Source organism: Haliotis rufescens, unplaced genomic scaffold, assembly GCF_023055435.1.
Source record: "Haliotis rufescens isolate VD_foot unplaced genomic scaffold, xgHalRufe1.0.p SCAF_57, whole genome shotgun sequence".
In the NCBI taxonomy this organism is placed as follows: Eukaryota; Metazoa; Mollusca; class Gastropoda; order Lepetellida; family Haliotidae; genus Haliotis; species Haliotis rufescens.
This window is the reverse complement of record NW_025964301.1, coordinates 2214904-2233683: the sequence shown is the minus strand read 5'-3', so window position 1 is coordinate 2233683 and position 18780 is coordinate 2214904.

Genomic DNA, 18780 nt, shown 5'->3' with positions numbered 1-18780 from the left:
CACTTATTTTGTTTCAATTGTTTCACATAGGCGCCAAGTTAGCTGAGAAAGCCCACTTGACAACTATTTTTTTATGTCCACGGTTCTTAAAAACATACATTGAGTTAGATAACAATGAACAACCAGTCAGTGTATTATCGGTTACCCTTTGAACAAAGTATGTTGTTTTTACATCTGTACTTCACGCCATGATATGAGTATTCCCTAGGTTTAGTAACCCTACCTTCACATGTAAACACTTACTTTTGACATATCCACTGTGCAAGATAACAGTAATTAATCAATCAACGTATTTCCTGTTGATCCTTTGATGTCTGGGAATGATCAGTTGATTTACAAAAAAAGTAAAGCAACTGATCATACATCTCTTGCTGGGCTGCCACGTGCATAACTCACATTCCACCTCACTTCAAACCTGGATTTAGATTAAATAATTACCCCAGGTACAAGAAAGACCAAATTTGAACCTTTATCGGGTAATCTGAGTGGTGCTACAACTAAGCATACATGTTATAAATTCATTAACTGAGCAGCAAGTGAATTACGACAAATACAGAAGTGTAGGGTTATACCAGAAAATGTGGATGACAACAAGGGAGTAGTAATTGTATCATCCACGCAATCCGAAATCCGCAAATGCTTTCACTCAGGGATACTTTTTTATTATCAAACTGTAACAATCAGGGGTATTTCCAAATAACGACATCCGATGAGCTTTCGCCGTTATTTGTCTGTTTGTTTAGGCTGAAGAAATTAATTACCATGCGCCCTTTGTTGAAATCTTCATAGATCACGGGTAACCAATCAGTTTTCAAAAATGCGTAAGTTTATTTAGCTGTCCTTGCAGACTGGTAGCCCAGTCTCTTGTCACGCTCGGTTGCGTTAACGAGCAAATTGACTCACGGCAGCTAGTAAGCCCAAGCGGAAATCCAAAGGTCGTATTACCTGAAGAATCAACCTTCATTTGCGAAATATCTACTGCTCTCAAAATCAATATTTCTCCCAATACTAAAAGTCAGAACTTTCTAACCAAGTATTACCAGTTGAAACTGGTCGATGGCTGAACATTCCCAGGGAAGACAGCCAGTGTCCACTCTGTGATTCTATCGCTGTGGGAGATGAATTGCATTATTTATTCCGATGTGAAGCTTTTCACCAACGGCGATATGAACTCTTAAATAAGCAATATCTTAAGTTTCCAAACATTTAAGAAAATTATGACCACTTACAGTGTAAGAAATCTTAAAGGCCTATCTAAATTCCTTAACAATGTGTACAATACAATTGGTAAATTGTATTAGTATCCACTCATCCTATTTTTATTATTTTTGTTAAATTGTACATAATAAAAATTGTAGATAATTGTATGTCATGTTATTCTAAGAATAAATGAGTTTGAGTCCGACACCCGAGAAGAAGCCAGGGATTAGTGCCCCTTTTTGAATAGTTTACAATCATGTGTTTTAGGGTTAGCTGTGTTGGCTTAAACGTATTTTTATTTCAAAAGAAATCTGGATCGGTAAACAAGCAAAACTTGCTTATGTAATACCTCTCCAGGTAACAACTTAACAACAGCTGGATATATATAAGAGAGTGATGAACATAAACATACAAAATGCACAAATGAAATACACGAAGCCAATACACTGAAGCAAGTGGTGTCTGTGAAATAAGGTAATGCAGTTTTCCTTTACCACATGCATAAAATTAAGCTACTCAAACCTTTTGCTTTTGACAATGATGTCATGAACTGATTTAAGAAGAGTCATGTTTGTAGAACTGCTTAACTACTACCATGTAATATCATTTTTAGACCATACCCATGTGTGTAGAAATACACAGTGTTTCTGATATTATCGTATTTTTTAACAGTTATAGAAAAAGTGAATTGCATCTTCAAGGTGATATCGACAAGTGCAGTCTGGTATGTCTGATACATGTCGTCTAAACTTATCAGCGTTTAAGTCACTGCAGCCGAGCCTAAGGCGACAGTGGACAATTTGGCATGATCTATGAAAATATTTGAAGTCAAAATTATTAATAATTGCATCAGAACGATTAATTAAGGATTTGATTTCTTTTAATGAGCGAGCATTTGTTACTTAATCGGATAGAGGGTTCCGCAGGTTGATCATATCCAGAAGAAATGATAATAAGCATAGGTCTGTGTTCTACATTTGATTGTTTGTATGTTGAATCTTTTTCTAAGGTTATATTTGCTGTTATCAGAGAATTGAATATACACTTTTCAAATATTTTGGCTAAGCAACTTGTGAGTGCTACAGGTCTATAATTTGAGCATTCATGTTCATCGCTGACACTGACACCGCATCAGCCCGGCAGTGGACTTGACACAATTATTTGCGCACCGATTATATAACTCCTACAGACAGGTGGGGTGGTTGTTCAAAGCGAAACGGACGACCCCGTCTGTTATCTAATAAATGCTGTGCGGCGCCTTTGATCTTGCCTCCAACCATACACCTTATAGTAGTAAACGACGATCAGGATGGCCTGGAAATAAACACAATTATGTCTGCCCAGTGTATCCACAATTAACTAGAATGCTTCATATCTACAAATATATATAGAAAATAGATATTTGCCCACAGCAAATATTCATTTGCTTAATTGCATCAGTGTGGTTTATCAGAACATGTACAATGCTTTCATACGCTTGGTGAGGCAGACTGAAATTGAACATTAGGATAACGTCAGCAGGGATAAAAGAGGTCATACCAAAGAACTTTATTTACTAGTGGAAAAATCAGATATTCCGATCAACCACTACAAGCCCCAGCCGGATCTCAAGGTTGACCAGATCAACACCCCTAAGGAATATCTCTACGCCAAACAAGGAGTCCCTTTCGTCATGGTTCACAAGAAGGGTGGACAGGACATCGAGTACGACATCACAAACTACACAGACTTGTACCACTTCTTCCAGAGTAGTGGCGTACCGACCTCAAACCACTTCGTCGCCAATACCGCCGCCCCCTTGCCAAGAGTCTCTACCAGAATCCCGACCCCCAGGATGAGAAGCTGACCAAGAGACTACTACAAGGACTAAACTTATTTTTATTTATTTATTTATTTTTTTTTGGGGGGGGGGGGGGGGGGGTGCACTTCTTTATTTAATCATTACGCTTTTTTACCCTAAAAGTATAAGTGCTTCTCCGTGTGCGAGATAGGCTTAAGTCGGAAAGCGCACGTTAAATCTCCGAGGTACCTATCTACCAGAACTTTATTTGCTGTTCTGGCCATACATAAATATATGTAAGTTACATACATGGGGAGGCTAGATTATTTACAGCTTACAGCAATATAGTGCAAATATTATGTTCAATAAAAGAAAACGTTGATAAATCTATAACACACTTTTTGTACTATTAAACCAACTGTGGACTTTTAAGACATTTTCGCTTATTGTAATAACATCTAGCTAACCAATCATGTCTATCTCTGAAATCCACAAGCATAGTTGCTGTCAAACCTAAAAAACATATTCAGGGAGGTCAGTTTTGACTTGCCAAGCACCTTAAGGTGAGTTTATTTTTAAACTGTCAAAAGCGATTGTCCCTTCAATACTAGTATATGTCTGGAATCTGTCTCTCGGACTGTTATGAGTTATGATGTATTTTATGATATAACTGGGGAATGTTCAAATTAGTTACTGTCATTTAATCCAACGTTCTAACTGTCGACTGTCTCAACAGGATCATAGGTTTGGTTATATATCTCCTCCCTGTCTCTATGTCTTAAGTTGTTAATCGGTAACTGCGGTCCAAATGTATCAACTTATTCATCTATTGTTGCAAACTTGACTGATTTAAACATATCTTATTGATCATGAACTACTCAGTCAGTCAAGCACCTGTATCAGAAATGTAAAACCAGCCATGTTTCATGTAGTCCCAATATCACTGAAAAATGCCGATGTAACGTGACATATAAATTTACTCACAGACAATATATTTTTCGTGAGAGTGAAGCACAATTTTATTAAAGTTTTATTAACAGTTTCATAAACTATAATAATATTAATATTAATATTAAAATTCATCATCACTTGCCAAGTTTATGAAAATGTCCCCATTTGGGAGATGTCACATATAAACAAAGATTCGAACTAAGTTTGATCGTCTTTGACACTGAAGTTTATCCCCACTTTGCCAGCAAACTGCAGAAGATTAACAGTGAGTGAGTGAGCATCGTTTCTATGTTTATACAAGAAAAGATGTCATGCCAAAAACGCTCACAGTAGTTAGTGAGTAAACTCACGACCTGTCATGACCTGGTTGAGTGACTTCCTCCAATCAACGTGAAAGGATTACCCACAGAGAAAGAAAGGATTAAAGTCACCCATAAATCTTATCCTAACGTAGTACTCCAACTTCTAAATGCCTCTCAAAGAAGGATTAAAATCCTAAAGATATCCTATCTATGTGGTATAGGTACTCACAATCTCTAATAATAAACTGTTACATTTGGTATCCCCAGCAATACTCACTATGGTCATTGGGCAAATGTAAAAATCACAAACCCTAACGAGATTCTGTCTACATGGTCACACCCGGTGATTGTGAAGATCTCAAATTCAATCAACTGTCAGACAGCATGGCTGTGCATATTCATTTACAACATCCTCTTATAATTAGTATAAAAGTGTCCCACACAAAACCTTCTTTTATTTATTTTTCAAAATACAACACAGAAAGTGGGGTGTGGGGAAATGGGACATATTCCTACGTGAAATAAAGAGACATTAGTAGTGGTGACGGCTATGTCATAATTGTACTGTCTAAAGCATAAATTTGGCGAACGAAAAACGTTATAATTGCAATCAAATGGAATGACTCGTGTGGGCAAATGAATATGTTCGCAATCCACAAACAATTATTTTATTAATGGCGAACATTTACCAACCCGCGACAATCGTGTCAACACGGGGGTTCCCCTAGCAATAAACTCGCAACCGAACACTAATTAAGATGGGCCGACCTTGTATTTATGGTCTGGTGAACACAGCTCAATGGCCGCTCATTAACTCAAATTTCACATCTCACTGTTTTGTTTTATCTCACTATTCATTTGATAAATTTGTTAACTTCAACTGGAACCCGGTCCCGTGTTACACGCGTGGCACACGCGTGTGCAACGGGTTGCACACGCGATGCACACCCGTTGCACACCCGTGTCCAACGGGTGCTCACCCCGTGTGCAACCCGTTGAGCACCCGTGTCACATGCGTGTTACACGCGTTCACAACGCGTGTTAGGGGAATGAACTTTTAGGCAGTAGTGTAGGTAGCACCTACAACTAGTTATATTAACACACTGGAGAATCAGTCTTAAGGTGGATAAAACTTAGAAGAAGACTGACGACGACATGTTTCCTCCTTCTAGAAAAGTTGTCTCTAACATTTAACAGGATAAACGAAAGATAGGAAGTCGTTGGGAAAAGGGTTGCTGGGTGATGATCCAGAGACGAGAAGTCATAGGATGCTCACTAACTCACATCATGAACAACATAGGTCTCAATGATGCTGATATCATTCAAAGAAAACACATGCATACAAGAACTTCAACAACACATGCAGACTGAAACTTCTGATAATACAATTCATGTTATACAAAGACTTCGCCCGTGGTGGCAGGCTTGTTCAGAGTAATAACAAAGTTGGTAACCCACTCTTCATTCCTCATCCAGGCAGGACATGTTGGGTAGGACTCCCCGACCTTGGACACTCAGTTTGGCCAGAGGTGAAGGAGATCCAACATTGTTAATTGAAGAGGCTGCATCATCTACAGGTTCTTCAGGTACACTAGTATGAGAGTGGAAGGTAAAAACATCTCGAACAGAGCCTGGCGATGGAGTTGCTACTGGTGGATCTTGCAATGGAGTTCTTATATCTTTAGGTGGGTATGATGGTCCTCTGGGGATCCATACGACACAGAAGAAAAAGAGATTTGGAATCCTTGGCAATACTGTAGGTACTGTGCTCTCAAGAGGATTATTGGAAGTGTGACCATTGCTTGGCATGCGAATGTCATATTGGGCAACTGAAACAAAATATCGTGATCTTGCTTCAGTCCCAAGTCTTGATAAGCAGTACAGTCTTCTTCAGAAGTTGGTCAGCTGGGAATCCATTGTGTACTATCGAATATTATTCTTGCTGTGAGTCTTCCTCCGTTTGCATGAGAGCGCAGTGATGTTATCCTCCGTGTTATCCACAGTGTTTGTCCATTTAGGATACGAATTCCAAATGTTTTACATGTAGCGATTGAAGATCTTCCATAGTTACATGGATGTCGAGGAACGCCTAAACAATCAGACTCATAGTCTAAGTCTACAGGTAGAGAATGCATTTAATTATGCAAAACCAAGGACAATGTTATGGGGGAGGATTCATCTGTAACTTTAAAAAAGATGTGTTAATTTGAATGGAGACACAGCTATACTTTTATTTAAATCGACGCTTTAAAGATGCTGACGCGACAGTTCTCCCTGTCGACACTGCTGTCATAGTAGTTGTTATTGTAGAGGTCCCGGACGCAGTGTTGGCGGGTCTGCTTGTCCAGATACGATTGAATGTCAGTTACCTTTCGATATCACATGGTATACTATTCATGTTGTAGATATGAAGCCATGTCGTCACCATGACGATCTTGGTGTTGTACGACAGACAACGTGACTGTTGCAACGTAATATTTGGAGGACATGCGTAGGTGTTCACATAAGATGTAAAGCTTCGAAGCTCTAACAATGTAGACCGTCGTGAAACGGGTCTAACAATCCAGTGAAAAGTGACACTTCTGATGGCGTGGATTGATACTAATTATTAAAGTCACCTGTTTGACTGGATGCACTTTCAATGCAATCTGACGTGACACTGCTATAAGATCCATTATATTCATAAAATATCCAAAAACCGAGAACATAGTTGCGTGTTTATTTAATGTATGTTGACCTTTCAATGCTCGCTGGTACGGTTCTTTGAGTAGCTTGCGGCCGGAAGTAGGCAGTGACAGGAAGGTTCCGGTGAGAGCCACAGTATTGTCAGAAGGAGGTCGCCCTCTCAAAACAATTATCATCTGGGAATAAAATTACTTAATTTTGATCAGCTTCACGAGTCATGATTAGACAGAGGTGTCAGCCTCCTCTAATTTCTGTGAGACATGCAAAAATGTTTGGTCTCTTTGTTGATAAAATCCAGAAATACACTGTCAATGTTGGTAGTATTTGTGACAAGCAAGGGTCTATTTGTACCTTCTATTTTCTCAAATGTTGCAAAATGTACTAACATTTGAGAAATTTCACGGAAGGTAGAAAACTACTGTCACTCACAACAAAACGTTATATTTATGCGAACCTTGATCAATGAAACGTCAAACCAAACCTGTCAACAATTTTAACAAGATAGATGTATAAATGTTATCTTTTATTTTACTGATACGACTGAAAGTTTCACCTGAGCCTATGTCGGTGGCCCCCCATTTGTCATAGAAAAATGGTTTAAGCTGTTTGTCAGCTGGGCAGGAAGATATCTTGATCCAACATCCACCAACTTCAGTTCGGACAGTACCTGCAATATGCAATCGGTTATCCAACAGCTGTCATACAGGACATCGGCATCTGTCATCTTTAATACAGGTCATCAACAATCGGCTCCAATTGTTTTGGCCACCAACAAACGGCTCCTGTCATACAGGTCATCAAAAAGAGGCACGTCCTGGTGTTTGTCAACATCCGGAACTTGTATACAGGACATACACTTTGGGCACCTGTAATACAGGTCATCAACATCCGGCACCTGTAACACTGAACATCAACGCCCGGAACCTGTAATGCAGGACATCAACATCCGGAACCTGTAATACAGGACATCAACATCCGGAACCTGTAATACAGGACAAAGACATTGGGCACCTGTAATACAGGACATCAACGCCCGGAACCTGTAATACAGGACATCAACATCCGGAACCTGTAATACAGGACATAGACATTGGGCACCTGTAAAACAGGACATCAACATCGGGAACCTGTAATACAGGACATCAACATCGGGAACCTGTAATACAGGACATCAACATCCGGAACCTGTAATACAGGACATAGACATTGGGCACCTGTAAAACAGGACATCAACATCGGGAACCTGTAATACAGGACATCAACATCCGGAACCTGTAATACAGGACATCAACATCGGGAACCTGTAATACAGGACATCGACGTCCGGAACCTGTAATACAGGACATCAACATCGGGAACCTGTAATGCAGGACATCAACATCCAGAACCTGTAATACAGGACATCAACATCGGGAACCTGTAATACAGGACATCAACATCGGGAACCTGTAATACAGGACATCGACGTCCGGAACCTGTAAAACAGGACATCAACGTCCGGAACCTGTAATGCAGGACATCAAAATCCAGAACCTGTAATACAGGACATCAACATCGGGAACCTGTAATACAGGACATCAACATCGGGAACCTGTAATACAGAACATCAACATCCGGAACCTGTATACAGGACATCAACCTCCGGAACCTGTATACAGGACATCAACATCCAGAACCTGTAACACTGGACATCAACATCCGGAACCTGTATAACAAAAGGGTAAAGCTAACAAAGGAAGCCAACAGGTGATTGGCGCTGATAGGTGATTAGCAATAGACAATAGAAGCCAACACTTAAGTTATCATAGCTAAGTAATTAGTAATGGACACTCGGCGAACGGGGGCCCCGGGATAACTAGCACTGATAGGTGGATGAATTACCCCATTCCCCCAGTGTCCATTACCAATTACTTAGCTATGATAACTTAAGTTGATCAGTCAAGATTCCTGGCAGGAGTTGGTTAGTCATGATCCCTGGCAAGAGTCGATCAGTCATTATGCCTAGCTGGAGTTGATCAGTTCGTGATTCCTGGCAAAGTTGATCAGTCATGATTCCTGGCAGGAGTTGATCAATCCGTTAATCATGGCAAGAGTTTATCAGTCATGATTCCTGGCAGGAGTTAATAAGCCCATGATTCCTAGCAAGAGTCCGTGGTTGCTGGCAGGAGTTTACCAGTCCATGATTCCTGGCAGGAGTTGATCAGTCATTATTCTTGGCAGGAGTTGATCAGCTCAAGATTCCTGGCAAGAGTCTTTCAGTCCATGATTCCTGGAGGGGTAAACCAGTCCATGATTCCTGGCAGGAGTAAATCAGTCCATGATTCCTGACAGGAGTTAATCAGTCCATGATTCCTGGCAAGAGTTGATAAGTCATGATTCCTGGAAAGAGTTGATCAGTCATGATTTCTGGCAGGAGTTAATCCATCATGATTCCTGGCAAGAGTTAATCAGTCATGATTCCCGGCAAGAGTTAATCAGCTCATGATTCCTGGCAGGGGTTAATCAGTCATGATTCCTGGCAAGAGTTAATCAGTCATGATTCCTGTCAGGAGTTGATCAGTCCGTTATTCCTGGCAGGAGGTGATCAGTTCGTGATTCCTGGCGGGAGTTGATCAGTTCGTGATTGCTGGCAGGACTTTTTCAGTCCATGATTCCTGGCAATGTTGATCAGCTCATGATTCCGGGCAAGAGTTGGTCAGTCCATGACTCCTGTCAGGAGTTGATCAGTCCGTGATCCCTGGCAGGAGTTAATCAGTCATGATTCCTGACAAGAGTCGATCAAACTATGCTTCTTAGTTGGATTTGACAAGTCGTGATTCCTTCGCAGGAATTAATCGGTCGTGATTCTGGCAGGAGCTGATCAAACCATGATTCCTGGCAGCAGTTAATCAGTCCCTTGATTCCTGGCAAGAGTTGATCAATCGATGATTCCTGGCAGTTGATCAGTCAATAATTCTTACTATGAGTTCCTGGCAGAAGTGGGTCAATCCCTTGATTCCTGACAGGAATTGATCAATCGATGATTCCTGGCTGAAGTCGATCAGTCATGATCCCGAGCAGCAGTTGTTGAGTCATAATTCCTGGCAGGAGTTTACCAGTCATGGTTCCTAGAAGGAGTCTCTTCATTCCTGTTGTTCAGTCAAGGGTTGATGACAATGTAGGTGTAACATGGTTAAGTCTAATCAAAACTATCAAAAGTGGTTTTCATTCTGAACCCTCAACTTCCGAAGATTGCTAATAGTGGGAGTGTAATTGGGTTGGATATAAGGCATTTTATAGAAAACATTTGAAGCATTTTTATCCCGAATATTCGCAAAAGATACAAACTTAGCGACATTTGGTTGTTTTTCCTTTTTCGACATTTTCCGTAAACATATATGCTGTTTCAAATACAAAATGTCATATAAAGGTGTGTATGTAAAAGAATTCAGGTCAGACAAACGCTTGCCTTTGAGTATATGTTTCTATGTGGGTAGGATGTTCTGCTATGACGTACGGGTCTGGATGTGAAATGGACTGTCACTGTAATGGCTTTACTTGTGATTCTGTGACGGGAGACTGTCCTTCAGGATGCCAGGCGGGGTGGACAACAGCGTCGTGTGGACGACGTAAGTTATCGTATCTTTGCGAATTGCTTTACAAATCTGGTTTTCAATAAAGTAACACGATCGTGGGTAAACACGATATTGTAACTGTAGAATAAAATATCGGTAATATTGTCGTTGCAGTGGAGAAGGCTAAAGACTTCAGCGTGTACACAAAGTACATTTGTACATGTCCAATTATGACAACTTTTCCGAAACCATCGTTGCTATGGTGACCTTGAGGGAAATGGAAGTGGTGCTCCACTTGTCGAAAATGGACTGCATGCATGCCTGTGATGCACTGACATTTTGGTTATGACTTTGGCAACTGTTCGTTGTGGAGGTCAGGGTCTGCTGTTGGTTTTACTTTATTATGGCTCAGTGAGATTGACTAATCAGAGAGCAGAACTACTGGCCATATATGAGCCCGTATACCTTCAGTATAAATCCAAGATGGTTGTTACTGCCCTAATTTGAGATTGTACACCGTAAGTAACAGACATCTTGGATTTTCGAATACCCCACATCACATATTGCACATGCAAATTCTAGTACAGAAATGCGTTTTTCGACACTATTTTGTGTTTTATATCATTAATTGGGATGTGTAAAGACATTAATCACGTTCCTGTCTTTATTAATAAAACTTATAGCGTAGCCGACGAAGCGGGGGAGTTGAACAGGGAGGGCTTCTGCAAATGATAATGCACTGAAAAATAACGTTACCGATATAAAAGCTAACATGGATAGAATGTGTAGCTAATCCCATGTTTAGTTGCCGTATACGATGTCATATTAGGTTAGCAGAAAACTTTTTTGACACTGTACACGACAACTTAAGACACAATGACTAATAGTATATCTATATAGCTGTAATAGTCAGCAGTACATGTATATATCTCTATGTAGTTGTAACAGTACGCAGTATATGGTTATATCGCATAGTTGAAACAGTAAAAAGTGTATGTCTCTATATCTACATTAGCTGTACCAGTAAGCAGTGCGTGGCTATAGTCTTCACAATAGAAACTAATTCTGACGTGCATGGGCTCTCCACTATGTATGTAGCCACTAGACCATTCACTGTTTGTAACCATAAGACATCCGCTATTTACTCGAAACATGTTTCAACCGCTATCTAGTCACAAGCCATGTTACAACCGCTATCTAGTCACAAGCCATGTTTCATACACACCTTGCAGCCATTAACGTGGAGCTGATGACGGGGTACTATGACCTCCCGGCAACTCTTCACTTTACACACGCCTACCAGTCTCCAGTCACCTTCAGGGCTTACCAGGGACAGGAGGTGCACGTGGTATGTATGCCTACCAAAGTCACGAGATATACGTGGTATGTAAACAACAGAGAAATGTTTCAGACAGATGATCTGGACACATATATACCTAGGGACGTCGACCACAGGCTGACTATATGTGGAGAGTGTTGTATGTCTGTCTTAGACACATGGTCCATGGCCCTATATTTTCGAGGGAGATACCTGGTGCCATAGACCTCATATATGTGAATCATATGATAAGAGGAATATATGTGTTGCATGTGTTATACGGAGGCAACATCGTCCAAATGCCCAGCATATGCGGAACCGTATGCTTTTGTCGGCTACGTTCTATAGAAGCAACAGGGGTCTGATTTGAAGGCCGACAGTATGGAACAAGAAGAAAATATGCAATAGACACATTGTCAGCTAACTATCTGTAATAAGGGCACGCACTTTTTGTTCATCGGATGTCACTTAATGCCAATTTGTATCATCCCCAATCATAATCATAAGAAATCTCTGCTGAAGCAGTCCACTGTATAATTCCGACTATATCATGAATACCTGTTTATAAATCGAAAAGGCGTCACAACCCTGTTCATGCACCCTGCCCGACGGGTCGCATCCGTCACAAACACAGGCAAAGTCAAGTCAATTGTTCACCTGGAAATATACGGGAACATGTAGTACGTCAAAACATCGTTTGTGTCACTAATGCTTTAAATTTCCACATGTTTACCATAAAGGTTTTTGAAAGCATTATTTAGGCCTAGAAGGTTGTAACCCTGATCAAACAACTTTTCAGCAAGAATCGTATGACGCTCTTTGAAATCTTTGAAGAAAAATATACTTACACGGCTAGAGAATAATCAGTCTCGATATTATCTGCCGAAACATACCACTGGACATAAAAGGCAAATTAGCGTTGAATAATTACATAAATGGATCAGTGAAACACGATGTTCGCGAAAACGTAAGCATGTCCGGATCTTGCCTAACCTGTGGCATGATCGATTGTACCTCAATTGCAAATGTTGTGAAATGAAGACACCAAAGGCCGGAGCAGCTGGAATAGGGGCAGTCGAAGCCCCTCTTGCCATACGTTCATGTGGAGAGTTTTTCGTCACTCGAAATATTTTTACAATATTTTTGTATAGATCTAAATATATAACAGATGAGGCGATTTTATTGGTCTCTTTTATTTCTAGTTGAGGTGAGTAAATCAGTGGGAGGGAATTGGCTTTTTGAAATTATTGAACGATATCAGATCACCTTGTTCAGCTCTTCCTTTACTGAATAATGATATTTAAATTAACTTTTTTGAATATGTTTATACGTATAATGTGTATGTCATTATTCTATTTGACACCACTTCTAAGCTTTACAACTGGGACTTAAACTATTGAAAAACTGTGATAAATGTGTATTAATCATTTGCAGGAAATAACGGATGGAATGCTATTTTGTAGGATTAAGAGAGATGGGAACACTTTTAAATTTACTATTGGTTGACGAATCTGTATGGCCGCCTTGTTGAGATTATATAGTAGATTGATGTTGTAACCAAGTCAACATATCAGCCAACGAAAACAAGATTATATCGTTATCATATCCTACCATGAACCTTGACCTCGCCAAAGCCGAGCATTATGTCATTTCCATTACCAGTGTGTGTTGACAAAGTCAAGTAGCGCCCCCTATCGTAACAGCGGATGGTGAAGACAGTTGGGATGTCTGATCCATCAGCCTTCCCTGTTACAGTGTGGCATAAAGCAGCGCTTGTCGAATTAGATGGTGAAAGTGATATCTTCACTCCATTACGGCGAAGAGCATCTGTCGGATTCAAGGAGACATTAGACCCAGGAGTTGTGTATCATGACCCAAAGTAATATGCATAATGGGTGGAATGCAGCATAACATACAATGGGCAGGGAAATTAATTAAAGAATGCGATTTCTGAATTTCTACGCTCAAAATCAATGCAAATCCAGTTTAGAATAGGTAGAAAACGATTAATGCATGAAAGTACTTACGAGGGTCACCACTTAGCTACTGCATTTAAATCAGCAATGTAACACTGATCATTGAATATTTACATATCTAGGTGTGCTGCATGTCTGCGTTTAGTTGATATAAGATTAGATAGCGAAAGTGATATCTTCACTCCATTACGGCGAAGAGCATCTGTCGGATTCAAGGAGACATTAGACCCAGGAGTTGTGTATCATGACCCCAAGTAAAACGCATAATGGGTGGAATGCAGCATAACATACAATGGGCATTGACATTACCGTATTCGACGTAGTAAGCGCCCAGGGCGCTCTCAAAATTAGAAATAGGGGGCACTTTTTAGTGTTGAAAGATCATAAATTTTGTGGGTTATGCTGACAGCCTGACATGATACAAAAGAAAAGTCTGTATTATGAAAGTGCGTATTATACACGACAGATATATTTTCCAGAATGTAATTGCCGACAATTGAGGGGGCATACAACACAAGATTGCGTATTATACAGCATAACATACAATGGACATTAAAATTAACCAAAGAATGCGATTTCTGAATTTCTACGCTTAAATTCAATATAAATCAAGTTTGGAATAGGTAGAAAACAATGCTGGCACAAACGTGCTGACGAGGGTCACCGCATAGCTACTGCATGTGAGTCAACATACTGAGTGACTGAGTGAGTTTTGAAAAGGATTTCTGTTATATCACAGCGTGTCAGCTAACTGTGGGTGGAGAGCCCGAAGTGATGCAGCAAAGCACATAATACATATCATTAAACGTATGCGTTAAATGCATGGTACTTATATCACCGCACATGATAGCATAAAAACCTAAAAGTTGAATATATCTTTTCACACTTTCTGCAACATTTTCATAAATAATATTACCGAGAAAATGTCAAAGAGATGCGACAAAACCCTTTCCATAATCAATTGTAAGGAATTTTAATTGAAATTTCATTTCATCTCTCAAAATGTAGTGTCATATTTGTGGATACAGGAATAATAATATCTGATCAACCAAAGCCTTTTTTCACCTTTAGTATGTGTTTTGCAATGATATTGTTTATCTGAAAATACAATTGATGTCACACCCGAGTAAAAAACAGGTAAACGTCGTCGAGAAAAAAAGTTTCTGTCAGAGCTACTTTCAATCTGCCTGTGTGAAACACATTTGGGAAGACCGCGTTGGTGTTCCCATCAACAGCCATCTCGTGGCTCATGTCAGGACAGAAGGTGCTGGCACGAGCTTGCTTCCCAGTCGATCCAACTATATACCCTGAACAAAACAGGTAACACGAAAACAGACATGGTTATATACATGTTACTTTTCTGTTGTTGGCATTGTAGAGTACATTCTTCTTGTAAAAAGAGTCATATGGTCATATGTGGTATTAATACTCTTTGACATTCAGCGTTATTAAGCTTTTTATATATACTCCATCGTATCCTACTGTGGAAGATGTATATAATATAATAACCATTCGAATCCAGTCACAACATAAATGAACTATTTACTTTAAGTCTTAGCTCATTCACTCACTTACCCACTGCTGTTAATATTGTCATACCGTACACAAGATCTTTTCTTCTTTCTTCTTCAAACTAAAAAAACTATAAATACGGCTTCCTTCGTCCAAGTAAGGATAGGAATTTATGGATGAACAACTTCTTTATTACAATTAAGAGAGACGTTTCGGTGTAAGTTCTCACACCGTTATCAAGCAAGTAACCTGCTTCACAGCGGTGATATGACTGAATGTCGTTCCTGTTATTCAACTCACCTTCTGCAAACTCCCGACAAACAATCCAAGACATAATTGTGATGACTTCCTGTAACATCATTCCTGTCAGCAACGAACCAGTATTTGACGTATATCATTGTCGGATCTGTGCTCTAATGTACTGACAAAGGAATGAGATATCTGTCAGTCTTGAACAGTAGTCCCCTATGTCGGACGTCAAGCAGAATGAACGTGTATGACAGACTCCGGCCTTGACCTCTCGCTGTTGATCACGACCTGGTCTATAAAGAAGGACATCAATAGTCACTGTATACATACTCATTGATGGCTTGGTAAGGTTACAGTGTAAGCAGAATATTAATGCAACTTCCCGTATCGTTTTACTTCTATCAGGGGAATGTTTACAGAGCTTTTTCGACACAAAAAGATCGATTCTTGAGATCAGATGTTAAAAAAAAAGTTTCATGAGCAATGTATGAGGTTAAAAACTGATTTTAGTTCCATGCCAACAAGGCTTGGTAACCAGTTAAAGATTAACAACATGATCTTAAGGACTTGAAAAAAACGAGTACGATATATACTCTTCAAAAAAAGAAACTTGACACTGACTTTGAAAATGTAATATAAAGCGATACAGTTAATGTCACAGGGGTACAGAAAATGTCAGTACCGGTTGTGCCCACCACGTGCATCAATCACCGCTTGACACCGACGACCCATAGATGCAATCAAGTTGTCTATAACACGCTGATGGATGTGCTGCCATTCATGCTGAAGTGCATCAAGAAGCGCCGGAAGTGTTTGGGGCGGTGGATTCCTTCTGCGAACGCGTCGATCCAACTCGTCCCACAGATGCTCAATCGAGGTAAATCTGGTGACCGGGCTGGCCAAGGTAATGTCTGGATGTTGTTGTGCTGTAAGAAGTCCTGACAAACACGTGCAATATGCAGTCGAGCGTTGTCCTGCTGGAACTGTCCGCCATGAACGTTGACGTGAAGAAGAACGTAAGGCTGTAGGATCAAGTCTCTGTAACGCACACCTGTCAATTTTCCTGCCACATGCACGAGAGGCGTCCTACCACCGTGATGAATTCCGGCCCATACCATGACACTCCCGCTGCCAAATGGGACAACCTGCTGCACACAGTTGGGGGCGTAACGTTCACCCCGACGTCTGTAGACACGTGCGCGCCCATCAGCACGTGTGAGTAGGAAACGGGACTCGTCAGTAAACAGTACATTTCTCCACCTTGCACGTGCCCATCTAACCCTCTGTTGGCACCAAAGCAGACGGTCCGCAAGATGACGCGGGGTCAATACATGACGTCGAACAGGTCTTCGTGCAAAAAAGTCCAGCCTCCCTCAGTCTGTTGCGTACTGTTTGATCTGATATTCTGCGTACCCCAGGGATACAAGGGCTGTGGTAGTGCGGTCTCGGAGGTGTCGCAGCCGGATGTATCGATCTTGTGCTTGGGTTGTCACCCTTTGTCTGTCGTCAACTCTGTTGGTGTTGTTGTATCGGGTCCACAGTGCGGAGATTGTCTGTCTGGATACGCCAAAGTGTCTGGCCACTTCTTGCTGAGTTGCTCCAGCTTGTAATCTCCCAATGGCGTTGTTCCGTTGAGCTGCATTCAGTCTTAGCATTCTGTCACCGCCTCTACTGCCGTTATAAGGACTGCATGAACAGCCGTTGATGTGGATTTTTATAAACCATTCAGCAGGTTTTTTACAGGCGGTTGCGTTTGGATGAAGCAGTAAAATTGATCCCCAAACGCTACGTTTATGTGCTTTGCATGTGTTTTCGTGAATTATAGATACATCATCTTTCTGTTTGACTTATTTGGTTCTAATTTAATGTAATTATTTTAGATATTTGGAAAAAAGTGGTTTTACATCTATGTCAAGTTTCTTTTTTTTTAAGAGTATATATTTATAGTATAAAACGATGCTGGCATAATAGTGCTGGCGAGGGTTACATGTTCACATGTGCATAATATTCTCTCGGATTATTGCTCTTGGGCAAACTCTGGATATTGAAACTGATAACATACACTTCTAACAACATAATTCAATAATCATAATTGATCACCAAACGTGAACTGAGACATCCCAGGGATGCCGTGTTGTTGAACGGAACGTCAAACATCAAAACCATAAACAATGTAATATGCAGACGCTGAACAAGATAGGATTAACACGCATAACGTTGGACAACTATGCCCAAAACTAAAACAAATACACACCTCTGTATTTGGAAAATATTCCAATAAATATGTGTTGAAATTGGGTTTAACGTCGCGTCCAAGATTATCGCACTTACATAGCGACGTGCAGGCATGTGTATGTGTGTGTTTGTGTTTGTGTGTGTGTGTGTGCGTGTGCGTGTTTGTGTGGCTGCTTGTACTGGTCCGGACTGATGCCCATTTATGCTGAGTGCTAGCTCACTGAGTTACCATGCCGCAGTTTAACACGAATACCCCACTTAGACACAGCATACTGACTCTGGGCCGACCAGTCCTTGTTTTAACCCCTTTATGCCGAGCGCCAGACAGGGTAACAACAAATACCATCTTTTAACGTCTTTTGGTATGACGCGGCCGGGGATCGAACCCGGGACCTTCCGCTCTCCGGGCGGACGCTCTACCACTAGACCACGGAGGCGGTTCAATATATGAAAGACAAATATGACATTTTTTATATAAGTCATCAGTCACTATATTCACAACAAACTGGGGACATATCCCATGCAGAGTTGCACGACTGAAATAAAAGGCGACAAATTGTATTTCCATTGTAAGAATATGACTATATCATAAGCATGCGTTTACGAATCATTATCAAACAGTGATGATAGCCATAGAAAAAAGCTAATCTAGACCCATGAGGGAAAAACGTCAAGGAAACGATTCTACAGTCAATGGCAGCAGGGGATGACAGCAGGCACATAACAGCTCTCAGCCGATCAAGAAATGCTGACATTAAAAGACTGAGCTTGTCCCTCCATGGCCATAGCTGAGAATTCCTACCTTGATTTGTTCACAACACATTTTCTATTATGAATGTGTCTTCTCTAGGGCCATCATGTCTCTGAGATGAATTGGAAGTCATCTTGCATAGTTCACATTGCTTTTGGCTTTCAAGAAGGGTATCAGCGCAGACAGTGTTTGACAGCACAAGGTAAAATTGGCTTCTCAAACCAAGGCTGAATAACGCTTAATCTCTGATACTTTTGATAGAATCAA